Raw genomic sequence first — 11,604 nt, 5'->3', positions numbered from 1 at the left:
AAGATTATGAGAGTGGTAGTGATACCTTTATAGTAGGTATTAACGTCTAGGCATGAAGTTAAGGGTTACTCCTTGGACCTTGGTGGTCGTACCCTCACTATTGAGCTACGAGTACTAGAAAATGATGGAATTTGAAATCCATTTTGACATGGATTGGTTGATCACTTATTGTACTACAGTCAACTCAACTGTCGAGCAAGGGTAATAATCATACAACTCCTGGACCAACCATCTTTGAAATTGGTCGAGACTAACAATGAATGTATACCTTGTTTCAGCATGCTAAGAGAAGCAATTGCTATCTCATGGATGTTTGAGGTATCTGTTATCATTGATAAGATTTAACAAGGATAGTACACCACTCCGCTCAAATGTTTGCATAGATCGAGAATACCATATGTTTTTAGACAAACTCCTTAGTTTACCACCTGCAAGGCAAGTGGAGTTTGTGATTGAGATACTTTCAGGTTGGCTCCAATATTTACGACCTCGTGTCGCATGGCACCAAAAGAACTAGAAGAATGGAAGTTGCAAAAGTTGTTAGACAAAGGATTTATTCTTTCTCTCTCTTTGGGGAGCTTTCGTCTTCTTTCTTGAGAAGAAGGATGAATTGCTGATAATATCTAGCAAGTTCAGACAACTTAATACAGAGACCATCTAGAGGATTTGTTAGATCAACTCAAGGACACATATGTATACTCTAAGATCACATTAAGATTTGGCTGGCTTCAGCTTAGAGTGAAAGTTGCAGATGTATAGAAGATGATGTTCTACATATGGTACAAATATTACGAGTTTTTGGTGATGTCGTTTGGGCTTACCAATGCTCCAGCCACTTGCATGAATCTGACGAACCTAGTGTCCCTGGAGTATTTGGATCGATTTATTATCGTTCATAGATGACATCTTGATATATTCAAGATCAAAGGAGAAATATATTCATGACATTATGAAAGAAGCACTGATATGTGAAGTTCGGTAAATATGCATTTTGGTTATCCTCCATGGGACTTCTCGGACATATGATTTCTTGCAAAGACATTTTCGTGTATCCTCAAAATGGTAGAAGCTATTACCAGTAGGGAAATTAGATCACTTATGGGTGTCTATGGTTGTTTAGTCACCTTTTGGTCGCACGTAACAAGGAAGTATGAGTTGGTGAACAACACCTCATATTCTAAAATGGCAAACAATATTCTGCACTGCTGACAGATTTTCGCACGATAAAGAGGAGACTCCATTTTCGAGGAAGATTGTATGTTCCCGAGACACACCCGATTAAAGAAAACCTATTCCCAAATGCAGATTGATCACAATCTTGTAGTTTATCTAGGAAGTATGTGTATGTATCAAGACCTAAGATGTTTTTCCAGGTGGAACGGTGTGAAGAAGGACATTGATGACCTTGTATCTTGACACTTAGTGTATCAATATGGAAGACATAACAATAGAGTGACGCAACGAAAGCGTAGTGGGCCCATAACCCATAGAGAGCGTCAGAGACAAGCAGACTTACTATGAAAGATTTTTGGTACATGAATAGAAAGGGGAACATAGTACAATGGACTTTGGAGGATACATGACTCGATTTGGGTGATCGTTGATTGATTAACCAAGTGCACTCATTTTCTACTACCCCGCTAAACTGACTCGTTAGATCATTTGGCGAAGTTTCAAACGAGTCATGTGTACAGAACTTCATTTTTCTACAGAAATATATTTTAGTGCAACATTTAAGACAGACACGTAGACGAACGTAGCGCACCATTCAAACATTGGAGGATCCACTCCAAGTTTGCGCAAAAGACTCGAAGGCAGCCAAGAAGACCATGTACACAGTGGATTTTACCCACAACGGCTACCTAGACAATAATGTAAGAGTAGTGGAAGCATAAAGAGCACTTAACCCACAGAACAATGATTATCTACTTTAGAAGTAGATCATGTAGTATATAAGGGATCTCAGACTGTTATAAACTTTTCCAAATACTAGAATGGGCTAGTATAGTAGTGTACTGCTTAGTTGTTACCCTGAGATGAGGATACCTTAGTATTATAATTTGAGTAGTAAATTTGGAAACCAAATTTTTATTAGTGTGGGAGAATGTAATATACCAAAAATATATATAAGGATTAAAATGATTAAAATTGGATATAATTAAATAAATTTATATGGGTGAGAAATTAAGAGAGAAATAGGTTTATATGAATTTAGAGAAATTATTGAATTTTTTTAGATTTTAAATGAATCTTTTTATATTTCATGAGGATATATGGATAAAAGATAAAGCATGTTTAAAATACCTAAGGAGTTAATAATATCAATTAGCCTAAGTTTATAATAAACCCTAAGTTCATGATTAAATTGTCGCTCCTCTCCCTCGACGTACGCGTCCACCGTCGCACGTTCAACCGATAGTGTCCCCTCTGTCCACGCGAGACATCGGTGCCCTGTCCCTCACTTTCTCATCTTCGAGCTGAAGCCGGCAATCACTGTCTTGCTTCGCCAAAGTTAACAAGGGCACCTTGCTGTCGGTGTGTCGACTACCCAGGGCTTTCACTGTCATTGTTGCTTCCCTTATCGTCGGAAGTAGCAAAGAGAATCGCTACTACCTTTTGGTCCCCGCTATGAACAATCAACAGTGCTCTGATCCCTTCTTAGCCGTCGACGATGCCTATGCCCCTCAACATCGGTGTTGTTTTCCGTCGTCGTTGCATCCACCGTCGATGCTATCTACTTTCTCGGTGCCTGCTTGCCCTTCCCCACTACGAGCTGCCTTCTTCCCTGGTGTCATGATTGTCAGCCATCAGCAGGCCACCAGTCCGTGTCTCTTCCCTCGCATGCTAGAGGCGTTGTTCCACCGCATGATCTAACATCGCACCATTGTGCGATGAGTTGTTGTCGCGCACCTCCATCGATGTCACGTCTTGTTCTTTCCCCAATGTCGATTGCCCAACTACTGTCGTGCCATGTTGTTGCTGTCGTTGTCGACCGCCTGCCACTGATACCTTGATGTCAGAGCAGAAGAAATAGATATTTAACTACAATAAATTCATACACTGATTAATTATTTTTAACCATATAGTTTAATTGGTAATTAAGGTGATTAAGCAATTTATTGATTTAATAAGTTGACTAATTAGTGGAATGAATAATTAGTATGTGAGATTGTGAGATTAATAAATGTGGTTTAATTCAAATAATAATTAACAAGTTAGATTGCTTAGTTAGTTGGTTAGGTAATGGAATTAATAATTGATTAGGGAGGAATTATCAAATGGACACTTGATTAGATCTCAATTTAGAGTTAGATAATCTAGTTTAATTAACTTGGTAGTTAATTGAATTTCTAATTTGATGACTAATTAAATTCCAGATTTATTGATAGTAATTGAGATATCTAGAAAACTATTAAAGGGGAAATAAATGATTAATATACATCTACTATTCATGGTTACGGGGATGATTCTGGTAATTAGTTTTGCTTCGTATTCTATGCTTGTAGAATTCGAACTCAACACAAACTTTTGGCTTGAAGACGGTTAGAACAGTCTGCAATAGAGGTGGATAGTTCTTGCTTTGACCTCTATAGTCTCTTTGATCTTAATACATGATTATTTATTGTTATATGTTGATTAGGCAACAACTACTTGCTTACCTTACATCCACTCTATATTGTTCTTGTGATTGATCTTTGTTGCTTGTCCTTATTTATTTGTCAATTGATCTTTGCTTGTCCTTAGTATTTGTCCTTATTTATTTGTTATTATATGATTGTTATACCTTAGGCTGCCCATGAGACCATTCATGGTAGAGCATTTCTCCCGCAGACAGAAATTCTGACATTTCAAACTGCTCACGAGACCATTCGTGGTAGAATGTTTCTCCCACAGTCAATAGCTAGATAGCTAAATGTCTTGGTCATTTGTACTTCTTGTGGTAAAGCGATTGCTCACATGTTTGATGATTTATTCCTGTTATTTGCATTTGTACATGTCAATGATGTGCGATATCCATGTTGATCATTACCTATCATTGCTCATTGTATTATACACGGCTAAGCAAATTGGTAGAGGGTTATATTATTGTTATATGCTTTTGGTTAGCAGATGATTATATTAGTACTCTTATTTTTATAGTAAGTATTATTACTTGAGATTGCTCCCTTTAGTGCCCTTATAATAATATCATGCACTATCTTCTTATACCCATTGAGTATTTTGTACTTACTACCTTTAGCTTTTTTTTTACCTCCAGGTTAGCAGATAGAGGATGTGTTGTGTCGTTTAGAGGTCTTAGCTGCCAGCCCCACTCAAGTTTGGATTTTTGTTCGAGTTATTTTATTTTTTTTATTCCGCTGCCGTTGTTTATTGTTTTTCTTTTCCTCGTCGAATCGATGAGATTTTGTTATAATAGTATAATTGTTATCTTGTAGATAAGTATGTTCTCATGTACATGCATACATACATTAGCATATGCATTTAGTAACTAAGTGATTCTTTTATATTGTATTGGTATCTGTGTTTGTTTTAATAGATTTGGTACCAATTATTTCTTGTATTGTCACTAGGAGGCATCGTCCATTTGACGAACAAGTATATCCTCGGGACGTGACAAGAACAATTGGCTTATCCTCTATTCAATTAAATCTTTTAACTACACATTCTGTAAAATCTACAACTCACCTTTCATCTTTTCTTTCACCTTGTAAGTATTATCTGATTGAAACCTTTGAAGTATTGGACATTTTCTGGAGTATAAGCAGGCATTTCCTCAGAAGATGGCAACCTTTACAACCCAATTCAAAGTTATATTAGTTCTTAGCAGCCAAGCATTATTGAAGGGACCCCTTCAAAAGCATTTCCCATCTTTGTTTGCCATAAATAATTGAATTTAGCATAAATAATAGAGGATTTCGCAGTTACTCAACCTGAGAGCAATAATATTTTTACAAGCAAATGCTAGTGCTCAAATAATACTGATGATAGCTTAACAACTAACATGGAACCCATCCTGAAAGAGAAAAATCAACCAGATTTCTAATTAGAAATGAACCAAAGTAGTGACAAACTGTGATTTGAGTGTGCAAAGCTAGAGATTACAGTTTCCATAGGTTGATTGGGTTTGCAGATGAAAGTAACAGAATCAAATTTGAATTGACTTTTTAGGCTATCATTATAAGGTTGGTGTTGTTTGAAAACCTATCTGCAGAGTTTTACAGGATTAAACACAATGTCCATGGTTCGTTCCTTGAGAACCAAAGCTTTGGAAGATTTACATGATCTAGAGCTTTTAGAATAAGACAATCTGATTTCAGTAAAGCTAAATCAATAGTAAGATACAGCAGAGGAGATAATTAACACAGAAAATAATTTTTTTTTAGAAAAAAAGTGAAAGAATAACCTGGCAGTTCAGGTTCTTCTTCGGCATGAGCATCTTCCTCGCCATTTAACTTCCAGCAAGCTTACTTACCATGTCAAAACACCTGAATAAATAACATTTCTAAATTTGATCACCATGCCCATATAGATGGATAAAGCACAATTTAAAGTTGTATTTCCTAAACTATTACTCTATCGCATAAGTGGTGTCAATCCACATGAAAAGAATGTTAATTCTCTTCTGTGATCAAATTGTGATGTAAGAATTGTATTCAAGTGTAAATTAGCAAAATTGTATTAAGTGTAAATGTCAAAATTGTGAATATCAGAATTGTATTATATTCTGTGATAAATTGTAGTTAATTATAAATATTAAAAAATTTAAAATTTCACTTCTCATGTTTGGGATCAAAAGGAAACTTGATGTATTATAACTTTTTTACTAAATTACATGGATGTGTTGATTATACTTTACAAGCTAGATGCATCCAAGTATAATTATTTGAACCACTTCCTTGAAAGAATTGAATGAGAGAATATATATAATCTTTTTTACAAAATTTATTTAAAAAAAAAACTATAGTCACCAAATCAATCTTGATTGATGATCGAGTTTTAGTTTTCATTGTTACAATTCTTAAATTTTAGGTCCGGTTTTAGTGATTAACAGTTCACTTAGATAGCAAAATTTATCAAGAAGCAATCAAGAAAGATGGAAAAAATTAACCTACATTTGGTACTCTTTTCCATGGTTTTCTTATGTAGATTATCAATTCTTGAATTTTCTAGTTATGTGAAATCCAATCCCTAGCTTCTTTTCCTTCCATTCAGTGGAATGAGCAGAAAACCAAATTACTGTTAGGCCCCCATCAACAAAGAATTTTGAGTTAGGTAATCCTAATGTTGTAGGCAAATTTCACATCTTGACCACTGATGTTATGTAATCATAATGTAATATGTTCTGAATATTGGTATAATAAATTAATTTTGGCACGATATTAATAGAAATTGTTGTTTTCTAGCAAATTTTCAATCGATTAAGCTATTTGGGATTGAAAATTTGTGGATTTCACATCCCTGACAGCTTGCTATAATGTAGATTGCTCTCAAATATGTTATTATCACGTGGCTCGGTTTTTCCGTCATGCTAAAAATTCTCAGTTGATGTGGATAAGAACTCTGATTGTTACTGTATTATCTTTTTCATTCTTCAAGGAACTCAGATATGGTCATCTTCATATGTTTGTCTACAACCTTCTTCAGAATCATATCTTTATTTTTTTTTTCTTTGAATGTACTCTCTGACCTCTCTTGTCATTCTTCCCATCATCAATCTTTTTTTAGGTTTTCACTTCCTTCCCTTCTTTTTCCAATGTTCATTTCTCAACAGTATTACGGTCTCCGTTTTTTTGGTCAAAATCTACCAATTATTCATTGTTTGGTCCCCTCATTTCAACAGAACTAGGTAGATTCATAACTTTCAAAGATTATGTTCGAATTCCAAATCCGTCTTGGAATTCTGCTTCAACTTTCTACGAATCACAGTATTTAGATCAAGTTTGGTTTCTGCGACAGTGGGTCTACAAACATCAATTCCGATCTACCTGAAATTGTCAAGCAATTAAAACAGAAACTGACCTGGAATAGTGCATTTTGTCGATGAGGCGACAGCTCCTCCTCCGAACCTCCAGAGAGATGAAGCCACCTCATCGTGGCGGGCGCCTGTCACCATCACGGCACGAAGGACGAGTTCCGATCCAGCAAGCACGATGGCTCATTGCACCCGCCGGCGACGATGAAGGCTTCCACGGTTCCTTCGCCGCAGATCCGATTTGGTCGCTCCGGCCCGATCAACCTCGTCTGCCGCCAGAAAGGCCTTTCCGCTGTGATCTCGCGTTGGGCAACCGGCTGGCCCAATAATATCTAACGCTATCATGCGCCCCCTAGATATATATATATATAATTTCTATATATATATTAATAATTTCTACACATATATCAATCGGGATCTAAGTTTAAAACTCAGCTACAATATATTTAATCATTAATCAATGTAGAATTCAAGATTCAACTGCTACATATTATTAGAAAAAATTTTCAATAATTAATCAGGAATTAGTATTTGAGACTCAGTTGTATTATTAAGAATTTTTTTTATTAATTGATTAAAAACTTAAAGTTCTCTACCTCTTAATTAGAAAGTATATTTTTTTTCAATTTTTTTTATAATTATGATATTGAATTAATTTTTTATAAAAAAGTTCGTTACAGTAGTTTGTTGTTGGGATTCTTAAGTGTTACCCTAGCATTGCACTATTGCATGAGCGTCACCTTAGTATTGCACTATTATATGGGTCTGGCGTACCCTTACCCAATTTATGAATGGTCGTTTGACTAAGATTAAGTGTAATATTCATTCTTATTTGTTTATATCTAATATAAAAACTTAAATTAATTTTTTATGAAAAAGAGTCTATTATCCACACGTGTTCATGTATTATATCACACGCAATCATGGGCGGTGTAGTCACTTACTCACTTATAACTTTGGTAGGGCAGTTGCCCCTCCTCAATTTTTGTAAATACCCTAGACGTGTATAAAATTATAAAAATATTAGAGTCTTGTCCAACTAAAAAAATAAAAATAGGGACAATACTTAAAAATTAAAACTATTTTCTATAGTCTAATTTTTCTTCCTGATCTCTCTCTGGTCACGTAGTGAGTGTGCACAATCGCTAGTATATATAATCGTTCTATTTATAATTTTTTATTTGAAATACTGTTTATATTTTGGTAATTTATTTTTTATTTTTTAAAACCCCAAAATAAAATTAAATAATAATTTTCTCTTCCTCTTTATTTTCCTTTTAAATAAATAAAATTTAACAATATTGTTTATTTTCCTTTAATAATTGGAAATATATATATAAATGATTTAATCACTCAATTTATAAATATTTTAACAAATACGGTATTCTCTTCGAGTAGTTGTATTATTGTAATTGTGGTGTGTGAGATTATACTCGAGTCAATATACAAAAAAAAACATTGAGAATTAAGGGAGCTATCGATGATAACATAATTAAATTGTGTTTCCAAGGAAGGGGACCAATAGATACTTCTCGCACTCGTTCAATTCTTATTTTTTCTTTCGATGAATCCTTCGGCAACATTATAAAAGAGATGTTTTCACCACAAAAAAAATCAATGTTTCCGACGGGACTACCGACAGAATTAATATGCTATCGATAAACTCTACTTTTTACCGACGGAATAAATCATTCCGTCGGTATAACCGTGTGATACCGACGGAATATTAATTCCGTCGGTGAACTAACGATATTACTGACGGAATAATCCATTCCGTCGGTAAATTAATGGTTTTACCGACGGAATTAGTAATTCCGTCGGTAAAACCTAAAGTGTACCGACGGAATATGAATTCCGTCGGCAAGTTCCCCTAAAAAAACCCTAACCTCCTGTTTCCCTCACGCGCGCGCGGCCGACGGCTTCGTTCTCCCGTTCCCGATCGCTTGGTTTTCCGACCCCAGCCTTTGCTCACGATGAGGAGGGTCGCATGCAGCCGATCGATACCAACCCCGTCCATCCCGCGTTCCATCCCGAGATCGGGCGCGCCCACCAGCGGCCGGTGGCGTTCGCCTTCGGCCGCCAGCGGGCTTCTGCGCCCACCGGCGGCCGGCGGCGGCCGCCTGCGGCCTTCTGCGCCCGCCAACGGCCGCCTGCGGTCTTCTGCGCCCGCCAACGGCCGGCTGCGGCCTTCTGTGTCGGCCATCGTCAGCCGGCAGCTGGCTGCTGGTGCCGCGAGCAACTTGAAAATTATTTTTGTCATAATTTTTTAGCTAAATTATTTTTATTTTGAAAACAGGTAGCATTTGCTGCTCTTCTCCAATTGACCTACACATCTTCCGGTAAAATTTACTAAATTATATTGTATGTCATTTACATGATTAAATTTAGAAATATGTTATGTTAATATGTTAATTTATAATATAATATAGTCCGTTTGTTTGTTTTGTGTTAGTATCTTAATCTATGTTAATTTTTAGTTCTCAATATATTAGTTTTAGGTGAAAATGTCTATGAACAAAGCTTGGATGTACAATCGATTAGAAAAAGGATTTATCAGAGATGATTTTATTGCTGAAGTTGAACAGTTTGTGAACTTTGCTAAAAGTCACCTTGAATGTATGAATGATGCTGAGTTACGGTGTCCATGCAATCATAAAAATGTCAAAATAGAGCCTTCTGTGATGAGGATACCGTGAAAATGCATATATGTAGAAATGGTTTTGTGCCAAATTACTACAATTGGTATTGTCATAGAGAACCTTATTTGTATGAATCAATTGGGCCTTCTGGTGGTTCGTCATCTGCCACAACTTTTACTGCGCCTGAAGCATCAAATAATGATATCGCAATGCAATCAATGGTTCATGATGCGATAAATGCTACAGTTGATTATTCTAATATAGATGAAACACCAATACATGAATATCAACAACTATATGAAATGTTAAAGGCTAGTGAAAGAGAAATATGGGAAGACATTCCCTCGAGTCATTCTCAATTATCAGTTACTGCAAGGTTATTAAATATGAAAGTGAACATCATTTTTTAGAAAGATGTTACGATGACATTTGTCGATTGATGTCGAATTGCTTCCTGCGATAACATAATAACGGATAGTTTTTACAGATCACAAAAAATTGATCGGAGGTTTAGGTTTGCCTGTGAGAAGATTGATTGTTGTATAAATAACTGCATGATATTTTGGAATGAAGACAATGATCTGCGTGAATGCAAAATCTGTACACACCCTCGTTATAAGCATGGTACTCGCATACCGCGTAAGAAGAAAAAATAGCTTGGAAAGTGATGTATTATTTTCCGTTAACTGCTAGACTTCAACGTTTGTATGCATCTGTGCATCATGAGCATGAGCATGATGGAGGTATAATGTGTCATCCTTCTGATTCACCTGCATGGAAACATCTAGATGTTGTATTTCCTTCATTTGCAATGGAACCACGTAATGTGAGATTGGGACTTTCTGCAGATGGATTTCAACCATTTGGACAGTCAGGACAACAATATTCATCTTGGCCGGTTATATTAACACCTTACAATTTACCGCCATGGATGTGTATGAAAGATGAATTTATGTTCCTTACAGTACTTATTCCTGGTTCAACCAATCACAAAGAGAAGATAGATGTTTTCTTACAACCTCTTATTGCAGAGTTAAATGAATTATGGAATGTAGGGTCGGTGATTTATGATGTTGCAAGCAAAACTAATTTTAGATTGCATGCTGCATTATTATGGACGATCAGTGATTTTCCAGCATACTCAATGTTATCGGGTTGGAGCACAGCTGGTAAATTAGCGTGTCCACACTGCATGACTGATTCTGATGCATTTCCATTACCTTACAGTGGGAAGGTGTCTTGGTTTGATAATCACCGTAAAATTTTACCACTTGATCACTCTTTTAGGCGAAATAAGAAAAATTTCTTAAAAAATGTTGTAGTCAGAAAATCCCCGCCACTCCATGCTTCAGGTGAACAAATCATTGAGCAAATTGATAGTTATGGATTTCTACCAGTATCACAATCTGGTTCTGATGAGATAAATAAATATATTGTTAGGATGTGCAAGTGTGGTTGGAAGAAAAGGAGTATTTTTTGGGAGTTACCGTATTGGAAGTATATACTTATTCGACATAATTTAGATGTTATGCATATTGAGAAAAATTTCTTCGATAATATCCACTGTGATGAATGTGCCTGGAAGAACTAAAGACACTGCAAAATCACGCGAGGAATTAAAAGACCTAGTCAATAGACTAGAGTTGCATCAAGATGAAATAACTAATAGATTTCCAAAGGCTTGTTATACATTGGACAAAGCTGCCAAGCAAGCTTTATGTAATTGGTTGAAAGAAATCAAATTTTCAGATGGTTATGCATCAAATATGGGTCGATGCGTGGATATGAATAGATTAAAGATGTTTGGAATGAAAAGTCATGACTGTCATGTATTTATGCAAAGACTTATTCCAGTAGCTTTCCATGACTTACTTCCTCAAAATGTTTGGCAAGCACTCACTGAATTGAGTCTATTTTTTAGAGATTTGACATCAAGGTGTATTACGATAGATGATATGCTTCGGCTAGAAACAGACATTCCACTCATATTAT

General features: G+C 35.8%; 1 long non-coding RNA gene across 1 annotated transcript; it reads right to left on the bottom strand.

Annotated features, from left to right (window-relative positions):
- Positions 1-2,272: 2,272 nt before the first annotated feature.
- LOC121976209 lies at positions 2,273-7,307 on the bottom strand. The gene is made up of 4 exons (XR_006110573.1): positions 7,021-7,307; positions 5,405-5,486; positions 4,687-4,789; positions 2,273-3,002 (listed from the first exon to the last, which is right to left on the bottom strand). It is a non-coding gene; the product is annotated as an uncharacterized LOC121976209 (long non-coding RNA).
- Between the last annotated feature and the right edge of the window lie 4,297 nt (positions 7,308-11,604).

Source organism: Zingiber officinale, chromosome 4B (assembly GCF_018446385.1).
Source record: "Zingiber officinale cultivar Zhangliang chromosome 4B, Zo_v1.1, whole genome shotgun sequence".
NCBI lineage: Eukaryota > Viridiplantae > Streptophyta > Magnoliopsida > Zingiberales > Zingiberaceae > Zingiber > Zingiber officinale.
This window is presented reverse-complemented; position numbering and strand designations above follow the sequence as displayed.